Source organism: Pectinophora gossypiella, chromosome 16, assembly GCF_024362695.1.
Source record: "Pectinophora gossypiella chromosome 16, ilPecGoss1.1, whole genome shotgun sequence".
NCBI classification, from domain to species: domain Eukaryota; kingdom Metazoa; phylum Arthropoda; class Insecta; order Lepidoptera; family Gelechiidae; genus Pectinophora; species Pectinophora gossypiella.
The window spans coordinates 5,559,435-5,582,323 of NC_065419.1; the positions used below are offsets into that span (position 1 = coordinate 5,559,435).

General features: G+C 36.1%; 1 long non-coding RNA gene across 1 annotated transcript; it reads right to left on the minus strand.

Moving 5' to 3' along the window:
* Window positions 1–20,115: 20,115 nt before the first annotated feature.
* On the minus strand, window positions 20,116–22,077 carry LOC126373623 (uncharacterized). Its single transcript, XR_007567336.1, has 5 exons — window positions 21,973–22,077; window positions 21,808–21,862; window positions 21,528–21,664; window positions 20,861–20,998; window positions 20,116–20,199 (listed from the first exon to the last, which is right to left on the minus strand). It is a non-coding gene; the product is annotated as an uncharacterized LOC126373623 (long non-coding RNA).
* Between the last annotated feature and the right edge of the window lie 812 nt (window positions 22,078–22,889).

Consider the following 22,889-nt stretch of genomic DNA (forward strand, 5'->3'; position numbering starts at 1 on the left):
ACGTTTAAGATTAAAACGGAGATTATGTTGTAAAACTTATTGAAAATCTAAAATGTACACATGGCATTTTTCAAGAAACGTAAAAGGCAATATAAAAAGTGAATTCTGAAATTGATTTCACGAAATTAAAGTTTTAATAAGTTTAATTAATTTCTGGTATGAAGATTTGAAACTTCAAATCAACCCCTATTTTATAGACAACAAAATTTTACACAATTTGAATCTAACAGCACGTTAAATATTTAAAGCGTTTCGAAACATTGAGCATTTACACAAACTTTGAGATTTTTGAAAAAAAAGGATAATCTGTGAAGCTTTCTATCACGGGTTCTATCAGACCAAGAAAGCTAAGATTGCATAATTAATTGGAATAAATTTGCCCCGCTAATCGCGCTGACATTCTCATCATCCCGAATATTAACGAAGCTAGCAATTTATTATTATTGGCATGTTGTACATGAATTTATTTATGGGTCTTAACGCTGTCGCGGCGATAATGTTTGGGTATTCTTAGAAATACCATACATTTTATTATCAGAGTGAAGAATAACTCTCGGCATCTAATAATTCGGTTTGTGTTCAACACCGCCGCGTATGAGCGCTCACTGGCCTCGTCGAATTTAACGGTGACTTTACAGATAAATGTTCCTTAAAAATATTAGCAATATCCTTAGGCTCGGTTTCCCCATCAACACTTAACGGACAGTCCAGGCTTATTATTCAGCTGTTTGGTACTTTTCCGAAAACTACGGAAGTCGATTTTAACATGGTGAGATGCTAGTATGTCCATCCTAATCTGATCTTGGTGTAGTTGACACCACTTAAGTCTAGATTTGAAAATTTTACAACTAGTGTACATCGCATCATATACCCAGCCAACCGGCGGCTTCCCATATTGTAACGAGGTCTGAAAATCAAGCCTGGCCTGAACGTGAGCATCTCGAACATGCTTATTCCAACCCATTACTTGTTTTTTCTTACTACTAAAATGATTAAAATTACAACTTATTATTGAAGACTCTGTTAAAGCAGATACGATATCACAGTACATTTTTTGTATCACTTGACTATGGGACGGATTATTACAAAACTTATCACTACAATTACTTAATTCAATAGGGAAGTCTATTTTTCTCAATAACTCATTACAACTAACAGTATATTTCTCAATTTGAAATGGCTTTCTTTCTCTCCACACTATTTTATTCCTATTTAACTCATTACAAAAAGTCTTTGGCTTAATTAAATCAAGATTACATTTAATAACTAAAGGGTAATGGTCTGACCAGTAAACACCGTATTGCACAAAAATATCGCCAATCGAGGCCCAAGCCGACTGTGTGGTAACACAATGGTCTAACCAGCGCTCACTGCCATGCGCTTCACTCACAAACGTATACGCAGATCCACTGTTGCTCTGCACAGAAATTTAGCAACTCATAGTAGAACAGCTCACGGGGGTGTGCGTTAAAATCGCCTAACATATACACACATTCAATATCACTATCCACTATTATAGCGTTCAAAGTACTCAAGCATTCAGCGAAATCCATTAAATGTTCCGCCTTATCCGTGGGCATATACACACTAAATACTAATAACGGTTTATCACAAGACTGCACTTTTATTGCACAAATTCGGGGATTATAACACGCTATCACTGACACGGATGGAAATACACTTTTACGCCATAGTAACGCAGTCCCACCATGGGGACGACCACGCAGCATGCCTGCCGCCGTGTCCACGGCCGAGGTTCCCGTCCACGCAAAGTCATCGCTAATGGTACTCAGGAAAGCCAGGTCATCCGGCATCAGCCACGTCTCCTGCAGTGCAATGATGTCAGCGAAGTCACACAGATCCCTAATCTGGTTTACGGAACGCTTTACGTTTTTACAATTAAAACTTACGAATATACAATTATGTGGTGTATTATCCATTAAGATTGTTTATTAGTAGCGTTATCAGAACTAGGTCTGTCTACATTTTCGTTTTACTTAAAATGCACAAAACGGCGACAGATTATACCCATAGGCCACATAATTTTTCATCAAGAAACATAGGCAACCGGTTCTTTGTTACGTACATTTTGTAGGCTTTGTGTTCTTAATTCTTATCTTTCATATTAATTTCTTGCAACGTAACATTTTCCTTAGTCTTTTGTAATATATAATGTTTAATATCATTTGCATTTGTTGACTCTGCTGCTTTAAAACTTCAAAATTTGAATGCCGCTTGTTTAAATTTCTAGCCAGAAAGACTTATTATAGTATATCGGATTTTTTTTAAGTGATGATGATAGTTTAGAACTAATATTTGGATGTTTTTTTATTATTGAAATATTATTGCAAGTTTGAATTGTTTATTTAATAAATAAAAGTTTATTTGTATTGAAAACGTTTTATTTTAATTTTATAATTTAATGCTATTCAAAGCACGATAATACAGGTTGTTAGTGACATCATAACGAATACTGAGGGGCTGATCCAGACCCTGACTCTGAGTTGATATCAAATGAAATTTTCTGTCGCAAAATCCATGACTTTTTTGTGATTTTATAAATTATTTTCTATCCTAAACTTTTGCGATAGAAAATCCTACTTGATATTAACTCAGTTTAAACTTAATAAAACCTGTCGCTACGGGAGCACTCATCTTCGATGTGGCGACAGCATTCGACAAAGTCTGGCACAACGGCTTGATCTACAAGCTTTATTCACTGGGAGTGCCAGACCGTCTCGTGCACATCATACGAGACTTCCTCTCAAATCGAACCTTTCGCTACCGCGTGGAAGGGACGCTCTCGTCACTGCACCCGATACATGCCGGAGTCTCACAAGGCTCCTTCCTCTCCCCTTTACTATTCTCAGTGACAATCGCAAATCCCCTAACACCGAACTAGCTTTATTTGCGGATGCGGCTGGCTATACAGCCATCTATTCTTCGTGCCGTGGTCGAGTTATGATGACCGGAATTCTCCAACGTGCGGCCAATGCTTTGGACAAGTGGTTTCGCAAATAGAGAATCGAGGTAAACCCGGAGAAAAGTGCAGCGGTGTACTTTTCAAGGGGCTTTTATAACACGCCACGGTCACGCCGTCAACTTAAAGTCATCAAGATGTTTTGGCAAGCCGATCCCTTGAGAGGAGCAAGTCAAATATCTCGGCGTAGTCTTAGATAGACGTCTTACTTTCAAGGCACATATCAAACGTGTGCGCGATCGCGCCGCGTTTGTAATGGGCCATCTTCGTTGTCTCCTTAATAAGCGTAGTAAATAGTCCCTTAGGAATAAGGTAAAAATCTACACGACTAGCATCCGTCCGATCATGACCTATGCAGGGGTAGTTTACGCTCAAGCGAGTCCCTCTCAAATTCACCGTCTACAGGTAATACAAAATCGTTTCGTGCGAAAGCAACGGGAAATCTGCACATTGACCTAGGTCTGCCAACCATTGCCCAATGGCTCAAATTAGCTGCAAAACGTTTTTTTCGATTCTGTTCCGCACCACCCACATCCCCTGGTAGTTGCGGCTTCCGAATACATCCCGCTTAGAGACGGTACTGAAAAGTATCGGCGTCCGAAGGACGTAATATACGATCCCGACGACCCGTTTACTCTAGCCATAGAGGCAGCCAATCAGCTCGTGACAACAAACACTTTAGGACCCGATACCGACCCCGCCGGCGTGGTCGACGACTGGGTAGTCGTCAATCAGCGCTTGTCGCTATTGACCCATTTGCGTCGATTCATGCTTTCAAATAGTTTTTCCTCACAGACGACGCCCTGAGCCGAGGTTCGCGCCCAACTGGGCACCCTCAGGCCTGTTGTCTTAAATGTTGTACCGGGTGAGAGCCTTCAGCACTCCCCATTTGTCCGGCCAAGTAGTTAATGCCACCTGCGGCAAATCTACAATAAGTCACATCAAAAAAAACACAATAACTCAGAATAATGAGCTGAATAACCCCTTTCAGTATATCGGCGTAACGAATACGTTTCGTTCGTTGGTCTTTCAGTAACGAATACGTTACGATGGAACTTTCGCCCCATACAAGTAAGTATGTATAGGTAGCCATAGAAGTGCGTATAGAAGTGTGTTAGTGACACCGTAACAAATACTGAGGAGAATGATTCTGACCATGACTCTGAGTTGATCATGAAGTGGAATTTCCCGTCGGAAAATCCAAGAAAATTTAAGAGTATTTTTAAATTATTTTCAGTTCCACTCGATAACTACTCAGAATACTGGTCTGAATCATCCCTCAAGGTTTTCGTTACGATATCGCTAACATTATATTATGTAGAACTAAATTTTGAATGCGTATTTTTGGCGGACTGTACTGATACTACTCTAATTATGATCGTAACACATTATAACGTACGCACACGAATAAATGCATTATTAACCAGTTTTAGTTTTTTTTTATTTGTATTAACCTTTATGACGGTGATTTCTTACTACCTATCCCTTTTGTGTAAGTATAAATTGTGTATCGCCAGGAATACAACAGAAAACGAAACGGCGTATATAGTACCTCGATATTAAAGAACTTTTCTCACAAAATATTTATATTAAGTACTTACATAAAAATTACATGACAATAAAAAGACAATTAATGATAGAAAGTGCATTGATTTAAAATTAAAACTACTTACTAAACTACAAAAAAAAACACACACTGTTTATTCGTTGAGTGCTCTGATGTTGTTTAGGTGTCATTCCACGGGCTGGAGAATGAAGACGAAAGGAAGGACCTGTGAAATAAAAATTACCATAAACAACAAGGTACTAACACTATAAATTACAATTACATAACTGTTTATTACACTCAAAACAACATTAAAATAAACAGTTGCAATCAGTGAATTGCTTCAAACTATTTGGAAACAATAATCTCAAAACCTCTGATTGTAATTATTTTTACCCACCTTAGCAAAAACAACATTTCTCTCAAGAGCTGTCAGAGTCGGATGGCGGCGTGTTTTCCAGCTTCTGGACTCGTCGTTCGTTCAGCTGATTTCTTTTGCGAAGCATTTTAGCTTCATCAGCGCATTTGGTCGTAATGCTGACCCTGGAAGAAAACCAACAAATATTAAAATAAAATAGCAATATCCTGCAAATCTGACTTGACCTTGTGAATTTTAGTTTGATGATACATTTCCACTTGTTGAATAAAAAAAAGATGGAGATAACATGCTTAACAAAGGCCTAGGGAACGTACCTAACGAGATTTTCTGCAACTTTGCATCTCTGAACTACGGTTTGCACGATGTCGTTGACAATCGCCGAGTTAAGTTTCTTCTTCGCCGGCTTATCCGGAAAGGCAGGAGAAGGTCTGCCAGTCAGCGAATGCGTGGCGAGGACACTGCAAAATATTACGACAAAGGTTCTTAATGTGTCAACACACGTATTTTGCTATTAATGTTTAAGTTTTAAATCATAAAATGCTATGATAATATATAAATTTTGCATACTTGCGTGAAAATACGGCGGAGAGGAGCTTTCTTGTCACGTTGGTGTAGGAACTCCAGTTCCCGCCCTGTAGTTCCGGGCGCAAGAATAGGGCTACGGTACCCCCTGCCTGTCGTAAAAGGCGACTGAAAGGGGACACTGGAGACCGTGAGTGGTAAGGGCGGGGGCCCGAGCCGCTCTTCATACGGTCTCCGGGAGGGACGGCAATGTGACATGGCCTCGCATTGCCGTAAAACTGGGATGGCGTAGGGGTGGGGACCTACCCCGGGACGCGCTTTTTATAGCAGGCGCGAGGGAAGCACCGGTGCGTTCGTTAGAGATCCCGGAGCTTCCCGACATGCGCAGCAGAGGGCCATCGGAGGGGTTTTAGTCGGTAAGAGTCCGACATAACCTCGTCGCTCCCCCGGGTGGCGAGGTATCCATGAGGATTTCCCCTTCGTAACCAAAAAAAAAAAAAAAAAAAAAAAAAAAAGGAACTCCAGTTCAGCCTATTCAGAAGGCTAGATGGCACTTTAGCGTTCCCGTCGCCAATAGATACCTGTAAATTACTAAATTAAAAACCAATCCTCAAAACAGGGAGTAATTCATTTTAGGACTTAAAAATGTTTCACTTACCAAGTTGATACTAACGTTTGAGCGTTTTACTTTTGCACGTTCCTCAGGTTCTGCTTCTTTTTCAGATTCAACAGACGTGGTCATCTAAAAATTGAAAATGTTAATATTCAATTCCATTATTTATTCATAATAAATATTACACGTCAACAAATATTTCGATGAGTAGGTACACATTCTATAAACTGCGTTACAATATTTCAATATAACATCACAATAAAATCATAATTATACAAATTACATCGCTATATTGTCGTCATCCTAATTTAATGTTATTGAGAAATTCTGTAATATAGGGACATATTTTGAAATAATAGAAAAGATACTCGTTTCGGTTGTTTTTATACAAATAAACTTACCGTTATACAACTCGAATTTGGATCCTCATTACTCTTCAATGTGTCCTGGGCAGAGGAATCAAGAAGCGAAACATTAACCTCTTTAGACTCTGGCATTTGCTCGTTAGTTTCATGTGCTTTTCTGTTATTGTCCTCTAACACTGTTTGATTCTCTTGCATAGTAGTTGTAATATTGACTTTAGAGGATCTTTTAACTTTATTTTTCTTTAGAGAAGTTGACTTTAGTTGCCTGAGTTTTGCAGCTTTCTCCCTAGACCATCGTTTTTGTTCTTGCAGGTATCTCTTATACAATTTGGGTCCGTTATTTTCAAGTGTTTTCTGACGCGGAGTCGACGTATTTCCGGGAAGGATACATCTAGTCACAATTCGAGGGTTGCTGATGGGGCGTAGTATATTTACAGGTGACTGAAAGTAACATTTTAATTATGACAACACTTTTTCTAACTTTCAACAACCAGATTAAGTAAATATAACAACACAATATAACATATCATCACGCCGGAATGCCCAAAGGGAAAGGCAGAGGTGTATAGTATGCACGCCCACTCTTTCCCGGCTTTGTTTCACAGCCATGTAATAGGCGGTAAGTTTATTGTCATTAATCGGGCACAAATACTGGACACCACGTGATGTCAGTTAAATATAATCCAGACAATAATTCAAACTCTTAAAAATACCATCATTTGAACACTTAGAATTAAAACTTACTGTTACGAAACGAAGTGCAGCTAGTTCGGTATCGTCGCTGCTGCTGGAGACATCATACGTCAGTTCAGGTGTATTTGCTGCAATGATAATTATATAACACCATTAGCAACCCGAATAACTTCTACATTAACACAACGTTATATATCCAGACAAAAAAAAATATTAATTTAACACTTACCACCAGACAAACGATTCTCTTCAAGTTTATCCCGAATTTCTAGCTGATCCTCAGCGGGGCCGACGGCGGCGTCTTTCTTCAATTTGTTTGTGAAATGGAAAAGTGCCATTGCGAACTGTATACAAACAAAATAGATAACTACTTATACTTTAAATCAAATTTGCTATACCGAATATCTAACATTTTAAAACACATAACAATGAGATGTTAAAATATTTTAAAAGAAAAGAAAGTACTTCGGTATACTCACATAATGTTATTTTCGGCAAAGGTTTCACTTCAAACTAATGAGTTTTTTAATTGTTAGATTTGTGTTGACGGAGACGACTTGCCACAACGGAGCACTGAGGTACACTGATTGTACATACATATCTCTAACATGTCTAACGAAGTTACCTCCCACCCTTTTTTCTCCCACCCTTTTATCCTGGTCCCAGACATCCCTATTATTCTTCTATTGTTATTCAGGTACAAACACATTGAAGAACATTAATCGCTTTCAACATCATTGTTAACTTGCTAGATACCTTAGTTTCTGTGAAAAATATAACTGCCCTTTTGTTTTATAAAAGATAAGAAGCCTGCTCCTATTGTATTCCTGTAGGTAGCTATACTTTACAATACGCTTAAGATTAAAACAGAGATTATGTTGTAAAACTTATTGAAAATCTAAAATGTACACATGGCATTTTTCAAGAAACGTAAAAGGCAATATAAAAAGTGAATTCTGAAATTGATTTCACGAAATTTAAGTTTTAATAAGTTTAATGAGTTTTAATTTGAAACTTCAAATCAACCCCTATTTTATAGACAACAAAATTTTACACAATTTGAATCTAACAGCACGTTAAATATTAAAATCGTTTCGAAACATTGAGCATTTACACAAACTTTGAGATTTTTGAAAAAAAAAAGGATAATCTGTGAAGCTTTCTATCACGGGTTCTATCAGACCAAGAAAGCTAAGATTGCATAATTAATTAGAATAAATTTGCCCCGCTAATCGCGCTGACATTCTCATCATCCCGAATATTAACGAAGCTAGCAATTTATTATTATTGGCATGTTGTACATGAATTTATTTATGGGTCTTAACGCTGTCGCGGCGATAAAGTATGGGTATTCTTAGAAATACCATACATTTTATTATCTGAGTGTAGAATAACTCTCGGCATCTAATAAAATTATCTTGTGCATTTTTCTTTTATTTCGATGTCTTTTTATTTCTGGGCGGATTACTATAGTTTCCATTATACGTATTAGGTATACTATTCAGTAACGAACCTGCTTTTTTAAAGTTTTAACTAATGTGTAAATGGTGAATCTCAAAATTTCAAGTTTGGTGGCGAAGTTTCATATTATTTTTTCGTGAAAAATTGGGTTCCGACATGAAAAAGATCCAAAAGGATCCTCGGTTCCGACATGAAAAAGGAATTTTTCAATTCCCAATTTTCCTAATTTCCCCAAATTTCACGAAAAAGTTATAATATGACAGTTCGCCACCAAACTTGACACATTTTGATATTCACCCAAATAATACTAAGATGGATTTATATTTATAACGATCAATATCGATTGTTTATTTAATAATAATAACAGGGATTTAATTTATGGCGATTATCCTCACAGTTTCTATTGAAACAATAATTCGCGGTACTGTTATAAGTACATCAGTTAGCTATGTATGACTAAATAATATGGCCAGGTAGTATCATTCAAGAATACAATGTAAGTAAAAAATTCACTGATATTTATGCAATGAAAGTACTTTATTTTACATATGTGAGATGTCAAATAGAATACGCCAGTCAAATCTGGAATCCGCAATATGACGAATATGTATCGGCTTTAAATAGAGTACAGAATAGATTTTTGCGATTTCTTAATTTTGTGGATCGAGTAAGATTTAATAATTATGCAGAAGCATGTAAACATCATGGTATATTACCTCTTGCGGCTAGACGTGAGCTTATGGATCAAATATTTCTTTATAAAATTATCAATAACTATTTGGATTGTCCAGATCTTACTAACAGTATCTCATATGTCATTCCTCAAAGACTCAACTTGAGAAACAAACCTTTATTTTATTGCAGATTTAGTAAAACTAATTATGTACGTAATGGTTTCTTGCGTAGGGTAACTAATATATACAACAAGAAATATACCGATATCGATGTCTTTAATTTATCACTGCATCAGTTTAGAAAACAAGTTCTACAGAGGCTTGCTTAATTCTTACTTTTGTTATTGTATGCATATTAACGGCTTTTGTGAAGGAGTATTGTATTGTTATTTCACATTACCTATTATTCCGTAATGTAGTAGGTTTGAGTATTGTGAGTACTACCATAGATTAGTATTATTGTACTACGCGGATAGGCTGGCGGACTAGGTCAAGATAAATTATATAGAAATAAATATAAGTAATAAGTGTTTCATTTGACTAGATTGTCCGATAGTCTATTGTTCTCGATCAACTTTATTTACTTCATAAACTGGCCTGCGAAACTAGGTATTTTTGTTCTTCTTTTTTTCTTTGTAGTTTAAAAAAAGGAAAAACAATAATAATAATAATATATCTTCAAACGAATTTCACAATTATAAACTTTAACTTTAAAGAAATAGAAATTAGAGATATAAAATAAAAAGCCTCTTATAACTAATATTTTACAGAACTCTTTGAAACTAGTGATACAAAAATTTATTCTTTTTTTTTTGTGGTTTTTATATCTCATGTACTTAAAATATTATAACCTTGGTAACCTTGAAGGCGTGATGCTTGGTTGCGCAGACCAGTGTAGTTAAGAGTGAACGCCTGTAATTGGTTTGACACAGTATCCTAAAACCTGTATGTAATAATTGTAACAAACTGTTGGAGTTCCTAATAAAAATTTATTAAAATTTATTATTATTATTAAGCTTTGGTTGAAAGGAATCTCTAGCTATTTGATTTTTGAAAAAATCTTACTGAATTGGATTTTAGTTAAATATACCTTTGATTGAGTTATCCTACATGTGCTCAGCACTGGGATGTATGTAGAGGGGCTGTTTCTGTTATGTAAGTACATTCATGAGCAATATAATGTACCCACTTTAGGACTCTGTCGCACTAACATATTTGACATTTAATGAGACTTACATTTCAATTTGTCAAAAAGTTAATGTGACATGGTACCAAATTGTATACATATGAATGCTCGTGACCGTACACCATTTATACAGACTGTGAGTGACATCGTAACGAATACTGAGGGGGATGATTCAGCTCATGATTCTGAATTAATATTAAGTATAATTTTCCATTGCATTTTTTTTTCTATTATCTTTAATTGTATACTTTTGCGATGGGAGATTCTATTCCATTCGTGATAAAATGCTTCACACATGCTCCGCAGCAGACAGCGGCACCAGCAACGTCGCGTGTCCAAGCTGGAGAACGATCCACCAGACTCCGAGAGCTGCTCGTGAGTTCGCAGTTAGACGGTGGGTTATGTTATGTTATGTTAGTGGGCTCTGATTTCCGCATTTAGACTCTAAGATGGCCCATTATGCGTGTAATTGTTGATTACGTAAGCCAACCTATGTCCTTCCAGAAGCTCAGAAGCCTCCTAGGGTTTTCACAAGCTTCGCGGATCGACCCCATTCCTTTGAGGATTTTTACCCGTTGTGCTGACACTCCCGTGCATTCCAGGATTACATGGGGGGCAGTTTCTTCTGCGTCCAGACAGCATCTGCAAAGTGGTCTGTCCGTTATCCCTATGTTAAATAGGTGCTTGTTGAGTTGGCAGTGACCCGTTATACTGCCGACTACTATTCGGAGGTCATTGCGGTTAAAGCGAAGCAGTGGGCGAGTGAAGCTCTTGGATATTATAGGCATGATATCCTTCGACTGTCTGCATGTGGGCAGCTGTGCCCATCTGTCGTTGTGTAGTTGCTGGGTATGGTCCCGTACCCACGAGCGTAACTGACTGAAAGGTATCGGCAGGATTGGTTCGGGTCCATATACCCTGGTGTCTGATCCTCTCCTTGCCAGTTCGTCGGCGGCATCATTACCCAGCGATCCACTGTGCCCTTTAATCCACTGCAGGGTAGACGGTGGGTAAACATGGTGTATTATTTACTTGACTGCGATTATAAGTAATGGATGTAAGCAAACAATTAAAATTGAATCTTTTTTTGCAGATGTCGTGTCCGTGTCAGCAAGTTTATTGCAAATAAATAAATAGGTACCTAGCTTTATAAGTTTAAAAAGTAAGTACTTAGTGTTGTACATTTTATTTTATAAAAAATATTTTTATTATAAAATAAATGAATTTACTTAATGTAATTATTTCTGTTTATAATGTAATTTTGGATGTATTTTTATAATTGCTAATTTTAAGTTTTATTTGTAATAATAAAATGTAATTTACGTATATCCAAATTTTCAGTTTAATTTATACAGCTCATTCTCATGTGCAGAAATCTGCTATAGCTGAGCACGTACTGGAGTCGGGCCTTAACCACTGGTCGATTTTAATAATCCACAAATATTATCGACAGAACGTCATTATATCTCCAGACTCGTAAAAGAGGCTATTGAAATCAGAAAACACAAAAATTTCAATAGGGAAGACGAGTTCAAATTGTCGAGCGTGTGGAATCCAGTGGTAGGTGTTGTGAAAAGCTTAAAACGTCCTAAGTTGATGACAAAACGTGAGGACACAGTGAGTGCGGTTTGTCGTAGTGAGTTTGATGCGAGTTCAGATGGTTCCGAACATTCCGATATCAAATACCTACATAAACAGAGCGGGTACGAAGAAAGAGCGGGTAGACAGATATGTCTGCCCGTAGAAAATTATGGATCTACCTACTCAACTCCAATCTCATCAGTCAACCCGTGATCATGGCACTAGCAACAGTATCGAAATATCGGGGGTCTCATATCCCTACTTTAAACGCGGTAAGAACCTGTTATTATGTGTTTTAAGTAGTAAAGTAGGTATCTTTTTCGAAACTTATGCCCAAGTAAGGAAATGAAATTCCTGCCCTTTGATTGGTTGAAACAATGTTGTTCAAGGCGGTACCCAAAATCGAACTTAAGAACTCGAATTCCGGCTAAATCCCGCGTACCTATTTCGAGAAAGTCGCCATAGAACAAAAATATCATCTCAATAAGACGTTCCGAGGAGCTCGGTGGCGCAGCGGTTAATGCGCTCGGTCTGCGATTGATGAAGTTAAGCAACTTTCGCAAAGGCCGATCATAGGATGGGTGACCACAAAAAAAAGTTTTCATCTCGAGCTCCTCCGTGCTTCGGAAGGCACGTTAAGCCGTTGGTCCCGGCTGCATTAGCAGTCGTTAATAACCATCAATCCGCACTGGGCCCGCGTGAGGGTTTAAGGCCCAATCTCAATATCCATCCATAGGGAAGGCCCGTGCCCCAGCAGTGGGGACGTTAATGGGCTGATGATGATGAAGACGTTCCGAATGAGATATTTCTGGAATCTGTTGATAGACGTTTTGACTCTTCGTCCTTTTATTGCACTTCATACGACTAAATAACTAAAGAATTCGTGAAACGCTGTCATTCAATGTTTATCGCCTTGTAATGTCTATAAAAAAAATCTATAAACTTAAGGTCAAAATAAAACATAGAAATTTACTTATGTAATACTTATTTTCTATTAAATAAACATAAAATAAGAAAAGCTGACTAATTAAAGTATGTACATTAATCTTAAATTAAAACAACTTATCAAACTACAAACATCGCATTGGTAGTTCGTTGGGTACTGGTGTCGTGGGTATCGTATAAGTGTCATTCCACGGGGTGAAGAATGAAGATGAAAGAAAAGATGGTAATCTGTGAAATAGAAAATAAACATTGTAACAAGGTAAAGTATGGCTCCGGCTAAACGCAGGCAATTTTCTAAGTTTCTTTTTTTTTTAAATAACAATCAAGAGTGTAATCAAATAACAATCAAGAGAGACACGTTGTGTATGCAAAGGTACCCACCTTTGCAAACACAACGTGTCTCTCACGAGCTGTCAGAGCCGGATGGCGGGATGTTTTTCACATCGCTTTTGACACTCGTCGTTTCTTGACTGTCTGAAACTGTTGCGGAGCATTTTCGCTTTATCGGCACACTTTGTAGTAATTCTGATCCTGGAGGAAAACCAACAAATATTAACATCAAATAACAAGTCATGCAAATCTCCTTGATCTTGTGAATTTTAGTTTGATGATAGATTTCCACTTGTGGAATAAGAAAGAGATAACATGTTTAACAAAGGCCTAGGGAACGTACCTAACGAGATTTTTTGCAACTTTGCATCTTTGAACTACGGTTTGTACGATGTCGTTGACAATCGCTGAGTTTAGTTTCTTCTTCGCCGGCTTATCCGGAAAGGCAGGAGAAGGTGTGCCAGTCAGGGAATGCGTGGCGAGGACACTATAAAATATTACGACAAAGGTTCTTAATGTGTTAACACACGATTATTATTAATCTTTAACTTTTTAATCATAAAATGCTATCATAATATATATAAATTTTGCATACTTGCACGAAAATACGGCGGTGAGGAGCTTTCTAGTCACATTGGTGTAGGCACTGGTTCAGCCTATTCAGAAGGCTAGATGGCACATTGGCGTTCCCGTCTCCAATAGGTACCTGTAAATTACTAAATTAAAACCAATTCTCAAACAGGGAAAAATACAATTTAAGGCGTAAAAGTATTTCACTTACCAAATAAACGTATATGTTTTTTCGCTTAACCCTCGTGTTTTTGTCGGATTCATTAGATGACACCTAATAAATCAAAGTTAGTTTATTAAAATGATATTTAAATAGAAAACAGTACTCGTACTGGTTCGTTTTAATATTATCATACACAAGTCAAACTTACCGTGATACAACTTGTATTCGCATTTCCGTTATAGTTTTCCGTAAGAGAATTTTTAACCGGCTCTTCAGCTTCTGGTAATTGCTCGTCAGATTTAGTTGACTCTCGAAGCCTGCTAGCCGCTAAATTAGCCCGACTTGGTTCAATTCTATCCCCTCGGTCCTCAAACTCGGTTGGTGTCTTTTGTCGAGACTTCATAATAACTCCACAGGACATTTTACTCTCGTTATTTTTAGAGTTTAGTAGCCTCAACTGAGTTGCTTTCTCCCTTCTCCAGCGTTTTTGCTCCTGCAACTACCTCGTACTTGCACGAGAAGTACCTTGTACAAGTTAGGCCTGTGTTGTGTATAAGTACTTCCTGACGCGGAGTCGAAGCATTTCTCGGAATGATGTATCCATTCATAACTCGAGAGCCTCTGACGAAGCCTAGTACATTTGTAGGCGACTGAAATTATAAAATATAATAATGAAACCCTTTTTTCCCAAATTTGACCAATGTGATTATTAGAAGACCCCTCAGAAAAAATACTCACTGTTAGGCTACGGTTATCAACTTGCCGTAGAGATATTTCGATAGCTTTGCTGAATACATCAAACGTCGGTTCAGGTCCATTGGCTAAAATATCAAACAATACAATGAGTAACTCGTATATCTTCTGAACGAGGTCAACGAAAATAATTTCAGTAAAAATATGTGTAAATGAAACACTTACACGAAGGATCCTCTCTTACCTGGTTCTCGTTACATTTGATTTGTAGTAGATCCTCGGCAGAGATACTATTGCAATAAAAAAGCGGCATTGCGAACTGTACAAAACACAAAATCTGTATTGAACTTGTATCGCGATTGAATAAAATTTTGGTAAAAAATTCTTGTGAGTCACTACAGACCTTTAGAAAAATTTAAATAAAAGGAAGTGCTTCGATATACTTACAGATAGATATTAGCGGCTAGACTTTTTATTACTGTTTAGCTGATCTATTGTTTAATGAAAGATAACGAGTCGGCTTCTACCTCTTGTTGTTCTCCTATGGGTAAACTACACAATACTAAGGGTAAGTAAGTAAGAAATTATCGTCAAAATCATCACATGGCGTTTTTCAAGATATAATTAATTACATTGAATTCTTAGAATTATTTAACGGACTGATTTTTTTTCCACGGATATAAAATTTCTAAATTTTAGTTTTGAGGAGCTTACAGCTAAGAAGTTATTAACTAAGACGCGAAAATGGCTCTTCCATAGAAATCTGAAAGGTAAGAGATTTGTCGATGTGACACATTAGATTCAAACATCAAAATGGTAAGAAGTTCACATTATAAGAATTCAAAAAGACAAATAGACACCAGAAATAATGGACTGATACCCTTGGGATGAGAAACATCGTAGAGGAAGACAGAACAGAAGATAAAAAGATGACCTCAACAAAAGCTGGAGAAAAGCGACCAAAGTGCACATTTGGAGAAGCCCAGAAGAGGCCTATATCCTAGGACATCCTGATAAGGAGAGTGTCGATGTCGCAGACATCGGATAAGTAATCGATTTTAATAATATCATAGAAATCAATGTAAAGTCAAGGAATAAAGGCTATTTTTATTTTATCAAAATGCAATAAAATGATGATGAAATAAATGTATTTAAATCAAAGAAGTAAAAGTTTTACTATGGACTAATATTCTGATACCTATGCAGTTATGGTGAGGTTATAGATTTAAGAAATTAGCAACTAAGACGCAACAATAGCGTTTAGTTGCAATCTTAGATATTTGCTTACAATTCAGATCTAAAAGTTAGCCATCTCCTTCCACTCCCTTATTAAAGAAAACTTACACAATTTGAATCTAACACCATATCTTATAGTAGAAACCAGTGATACTTAAAGCATTTCGAATATTGAGCATTTTCACAAAGACAGAGTTTTAAAAATAATAAATATGTGTGATGCTGTGTATCACTTGTCTACCAAGACCAAGAGAGCTACGAATTCACTCTTAATTGTTACAAAGTTGGCCCCGGTAATCGTGCTGACATTCTTATGATCCCAAAATATTAATGAAATTACCAATTAATTGGCATGTTGTACACGGATTTGTTTATGGGTAATACTTAACGCTGCCACGGCGATAATGAATATATTGCTATAGTTTTCTTTACTGTAATGATGTATTACTACAGTTTTCTTTGTAAGTACGTGTTTTAATATTCAGCGTAAACTTATATCGAAATAATACTACGTACATGGTGTTAGTCTGGTAACGATAAATATCGACTGTTTGTCTTATAATAGCAGCAGTGATTTAATTTATGACGATTATCCTCACAATTTCTATTGAAACGCGGTACTGCCATAAGTAGTTCAATGAGCTACGACTAAACAATATGGTCAGGCAGTGTCATTCAAGAATATACTGTATGCTTTGGTCGAATGGAAGTTCTAGTTATTAGATTTCTTAAAAATCGAATGAATTAGAATTTGTTAAATATACCACACATGCGATTTCCCTATTTTTTTTGGCGTTACTTACCGAAGATTATCACATATGGCATTCACTACATGGCCTGCAAATGGGGAGCGCTGAGGATAACGCGATTTCTCACCATCAAAAGGAATATTTGGAGGAGCTTTGATAGATTTTATCATTCTTAACCAAGTCAACTCATAATGGTGCTACTTGTGGTTACATTTTAAGTACACTATTTACATGAAAATGTTTCGGGTAGCAACGAATTGGGTATCTAGCGGGCATTTAATTTCATAGTAAAAAAAATACTTTGAATCAAATACGAAATTCATTGAGCTTCTTGCTTTGAGAATTCTTCAAGAAAAAGCCACGTGTAGATTTTTAGTTTTCAATAAGGTTTATGACCGTAATCTGTTACTTGCTCTTTTGTGTATTGTACCTACAGGAATACAACAGGAGCCGAGACGTTATCTTTCATTAAACAAAAGGTCAGTAAGAAAGTAAGTGATTAGTGTTGTTCAGTATGTTTATACCTGAATACCAAATAATGCCCATAGAAGAACAATAGGGAAGTCTGGACTAGGGTAAAGAGTGGGGGTTGAATGATCAGGAAAGTGAGAGTATATCGTCATTACCTCAGTGGTCAGTCGTGGCAAGTCGTCGTAACTACGTCTCTGACAATTATATTTTTTTTGTGTCTAGTTTCAACTTTACTTGCATTTTACTAACTGTGAGTATATTAAACATTTCCGTTTTATATTTAAACCAAAATTTTCGTGAAAGTGTGAACTGCTAAAATTAATTAATTATTATAGTATATAGTACCTCATATTTAGTTTAATACATTTTAATAGTAATTTTTTCTATTAAACAGTTTGAAATGCCGTCTGTTCGTGCGATCAGTAACTTAGAGTGGGAAGCTGCCGAAGCTCTCCTGGAATTGAGCTATTTAGTAAGAATCCATCCCAGTAAGAACCAAACACGTAAGTACCTAAACTCAACATTGTTATTTGACATCTATAGATGTAAATAATGTTTCTTGCTATAATACCTATAAAAATAATTATCACAGTAAATAATTAAGATTATAATATTGCAGCACAATTACCAATCGACGACGCTACCAAGCCTCCTGTCGAGAGGACACTTCATGTTGTTAAAGTTACAGTAAGTACCTAATTGCCGACGTATGCTATTTTAATTAGACCTGCATTATAATATTAATAACGTGCATAATATTTTCAGTCTCAACCATGTTCATCGAGATGGCTCCGAGAACCAATTTTAACTGACAAGAGCATGCGGTCCGGTTCTAAAGAGGTTAACATTCGCTTGTTGAGACCTCTGCCCAGGTTACATCAAAATGTAAAAAAAGCGAAATTCGAGTCGTAAAACGGTATGACCCGTATGTTTAATATAATCAAAACAACAGAATTTAATATTACACCCCATACACCCTTATTACATGCGACTTAAACATAACTAGCTGGCGAAAAGTTGTTAATTACACCCATACCACTTTGTTTATTTTTAATATTTTTTTTCTAGACTATTTCCGATGAAAAAGAACGCGCAATGGAACGAAAAACTCAAACCAACAACAAGCTCCGTCATTAATAATGACACGGTAAGTATTACATCACCTGATATCTGTGATTAAGCAGTTGTTAAAGAATGTGTTAATAGTTTCGAATGTTACGGGGGCAATTGGAGATGGACATGCCAGGGTGCCAGCGAGTTTGTTGAGGCAGTTGAAGTGGTCGTTGTACAGTACACCAATGCTACGCGTAACTTTTTAACGGCTGTGTTTTCACGGAAGTATGTGTACCAAACGAATTTATGATAGGTAGATTTAAATAGTAATATCAGATTTAGACTGTTTAATTTTTTTTTTTTTTTGTTTGCAGGGTCCTGGCAACTCATTCGTTGTCAGGAAAGCCTTCGCCGGCTTTCCCCAACAATCCGTCGAAGAACTTAATTGCAGCCTGGTAAACGACATCGTAACGACATGTAATATTACATTTAGGTATCTACTATAGGTAATAATATACGAATCTTGTCTATAGACAACAAACAAATCTTTACCAGACTACTACTATAAGTAATAATGTAATCAAAGTCACATTTAAATTTTAGCTTATGTTTTACAACATATAAAATAAAACATTTTTTTAGGAGATGTCGTGTCAGTCTGTTTATTGTCAATAAGTAGGTTTGTAATTAAATTAAGTAGGTGATTTTGTAAATTAATAGCACTAATATTTTTCTTTTTTTAATATGATTAAAATGTAATTGTTTTTGTTTGCAATGTTTTTTTTTTCTATTTGTTAGCTTTAAGTTTTGATTGTGATAATAAAATGTAATTTATACTGAAAAATGACAATTTTATTTATAAAACTTTTTCTCTTCTGATATTTACCGACATTAAGTTATTCTCTTCGTCGTTGAAATACTGTTGTCTCGTGATTTAGAAGCCTGATTTTGGAGGAACCACAGATATAAGTATTAGATCTGATGTTAATAGCAATTTAATCAACAGACGAATGGACGACAAATAGATCCTAAGTCTGTTTTTCTTTTTAGGTTCGGAACGCTAAAATTAAGAAGAAATCCCTTACACTATGTAATGCCACGCAGGAATTCCGGGTGAGAGCCCTCAGCGCTCCCTATGTGTCCGGCCAAGTAGTTAATGCCATCTGCAGCAAATCTATAATAAGTCACGTCAAAAAATGCCTATTGTGGCTACGGTAAAAAAGAAATTCATTGCCTAACTATTCCTATGTAAATAAATATACGTATTCAGCGATATTTACGATTCGTAACCTACTTACTTACTTAAATAATGGTATGTCTTTAATAATGAATTTAACTAAAAACAAAACCAAATCATGATGAGATTTATATAGAAGTCATTTATATAAAAGTATTTACTTAACAGTAAAAAAATATTTGTTTAGGTATTGAATAGGTACAAACGTAGGCGAAATTACATTTCGGAGCCTTTTTGTGGAGATTCTAAATGTGGGTGGTCATACAGACATCAGAATGACTGGCCATTTTTTAAATTAATTTTCTTATTTATTAATTAGGTAGAAAATATCTATACAAAGGTATTAAATAGTAGCTAAAAGGTATTGGATGTTAGTAATATTTTAAAGCTGATCTGTCATTTTAGGCAGTCCTTCTGATGCTCACAATACAATTGTATTCTTGAATGAAACTGCCTAACTATTAAGTATGTTTACTGGCAAGTACACCGTTGCTATTTAATTTATTAACAGTACAGCAGTGCCGCAACCGCAATCTACTTTTTGTTTAAATAGCAACGATGTGAGGATTATTGTCATTTGTTATAAAAGTACCAAATGGATGGCATTTATTTACAAAGTAGCAGGTTCATGGCTTAAAAATAAAATACAATAAAAAAATCTGCTGCTTCTTCCCGATAATCGTCATTTGGTTAACTGCAACCTGTTGCGTAGCATCTTAGCCTCGTCACCATACTTGGTGTGTATGCTGCCTCTGGAACACGATAAAAAGAAACAATCTCCCAATATGTACATAATGGAATTGTTACAAATTAAATCGTGAGCCTTAAAAAGGTCAAAAAATCAAGCAAAAAGTCTTATGCATTGTTTTAAGTTTACGCGGTTATTATCATAATTAAAACATATAATAACGGGTTCTTACCGCGTTTAAATGGAGATATGAGACTTCCAGAGTCAGAGAGTTGGGAGTCTCATATCCCCATTCACATAATAACGGGTTCTTACCGCGTTTAAATGGGGATATGAGACTCCCAACTCTCTGACTCTGGGAGTCTCATATCCCCATTTAAACGCGGTAAGAACCCGTTATTATGTGTTTTAATTAAAAATGAATCGCTTTTCTAACAAGAACGATTAAGATAGGTAGTGTCAAAAAAGATAATGGTGATAAACTAAATTTCTTATAGTGTCATTATAATTACCTATCATTAAGCATTTCCGTGCTTCGGAAGGCACGTAAAGCCGTTGGTCCTGGTTACTACTTACTGATGTAAGTTAGTAATTAGTCGTTATATGAGCCATGTCAGGAACCTTTGGCGGCTCAATAGTAACCCTGACATCAGGGTTGATGGGGTTGGTAATCCACCTCACAACACACACGATAGAAGAGGAGAATGAGATCAAAGAATACGTACCTCTCGAGTTTTTCAACCACTTTGAATATTTTTTCTAAGGTTTGCACGATGTCACCCACAATCGCTGTGTTTAATTTCATCGCTGGCTTATCTGGAAAGACCGGAGGTCTCCCAAAAAGGCAGTAATTGGAGGGGATACTGTAATTTTATAATAATATCCGTAATATATCAAAAAGTAGACATTTGAAAGTTATAATAAAATCTTAGGTCACCAAATAGAAATATGAATTTAATAAAATAACAAATTCGTTACAATCGAAATTGCTTGATTGTAAGAGTTCGCTTAATAACATAAGATAAAATAAAAAAAGAAAAATAAGATAAATTTTGTAATTTTTTAATAATAAGTATATTTTCAATAATTTTCTTTCAATGTACCATTTCTTTATTTTTTATTTTCTTATGTATATTTGTACGCCTGCATGCAGGCCGAACACATCACAACATTGTTATTTAAATTATTTTACCACCTTTATTGTATCTATGTGTTCTCGCAAATAAATTGATTTTATTTGATTTGATTTGATTTGATTTGATTTGATTTGATTTGATTTGATTAAGATAGGTAACCTACATACCAAGTAATAAGCACCTGTAAGATACTTATTTGAAAATTACCTTCGAAACAGCAAATTATAATTCAAATTAAGACTAACGTGTCACTTACCAAGAATGCGATATTAACAAGGCGCTTTACTTTTTGTAATGATTTTAGTATTTTTGTCAGATTAATTGGCCATCTGGAAGTCACTTCTTCAAACGTTACCTCTACCTGTATTGGTACTGTAGTTAACAGGCTACGTTCTACAAAAAAGAAATAGACATTAGAAAAATGACACTACATTACATTACATCCAAAATTACATTATAACCAAAAATAATTACATTTAGATTACATTAAAGAAAAATATTAAAGTGCTATAAATTTTACAAAACTTGGTACCTACTAATAAATTACAGGGCTACTTATTTACAATAAGCACGCCGGCACAGACACGACATCTGCAAAAAAAAATAATTGTTATAAAACGTAAGCAGAAATTAAAGATGGGTTTGTTTACATGCATTAATTACAATCGTGGTCGGGTAAAGAAGACATCGTGTTTACCCACCATCTTGCTGAAATCACGAGCAGCTCTCGGAGTCAGGTGGAATGTTCTCCAGCTTGGACACGCGACGTTGACGATGTCGCAGTCTGATGCGGAGCATCTTGTTTGGTACACATACTTCCGTGAAAACACAGCCGTTAAAAGTTTGCATGTAGCATTGGTGTACGACGACCAATTCATCTGCTTCATGAACCTCGTTGGCACGCCCATCTCCAATTGGCAACTGTAACATAAATAAGGGGGTACTTACCTACTTAGTTTATCATGCGATGGCTATACCTGTTACTACTACCCTAATTTAAAAAATTCTCGAGTTTACTTATGTTTTTTTTTTTATTATAATTTAAGAGTGTTTTTGTGGTCAAAATCGTGCAGTTGTTTTTCTACGTGTTTTAATTTAAGTAATTTATACAGGGTGTAAGTGACATCGCAACGAGAACTTTGAAGGATGATTCAGGCCATGATTCTGAGTTGATATCAAGTGGAATTTTCCGTCGCAAAACTCATGACATGACGTTTTGTTTTTTTTTTATTAATTTAAATTCTATACATTTGCGATGGAAAATTGTACTTGATAATAACTCACCAGTAGGGAATAAAGTTTGTATTGTAGATATAGGTTTTTTATCTTTAATTTATATGGTAGTTCATAGACTTACATACATAATATATATATATCCTCAATATATATATATATATATATATATTGAGGAGCTCGGTGGCGCAGCGGATAACGCGCTCGGTCTGCGATTGTTGAAGTAAAGCAACTTTCGCAAAGGCCGGTCATAGGATGGGTGACCACAAAAAAAAAGTATTCATCTCGAGCTCCTCCGTGCTTCGGAAGGCACGTTAAGCCGTTGGTCCCGGCTGCATTAGCAGTCGTTAATATCCATCAATCCGCACTGGGCCCGCGTGATGGT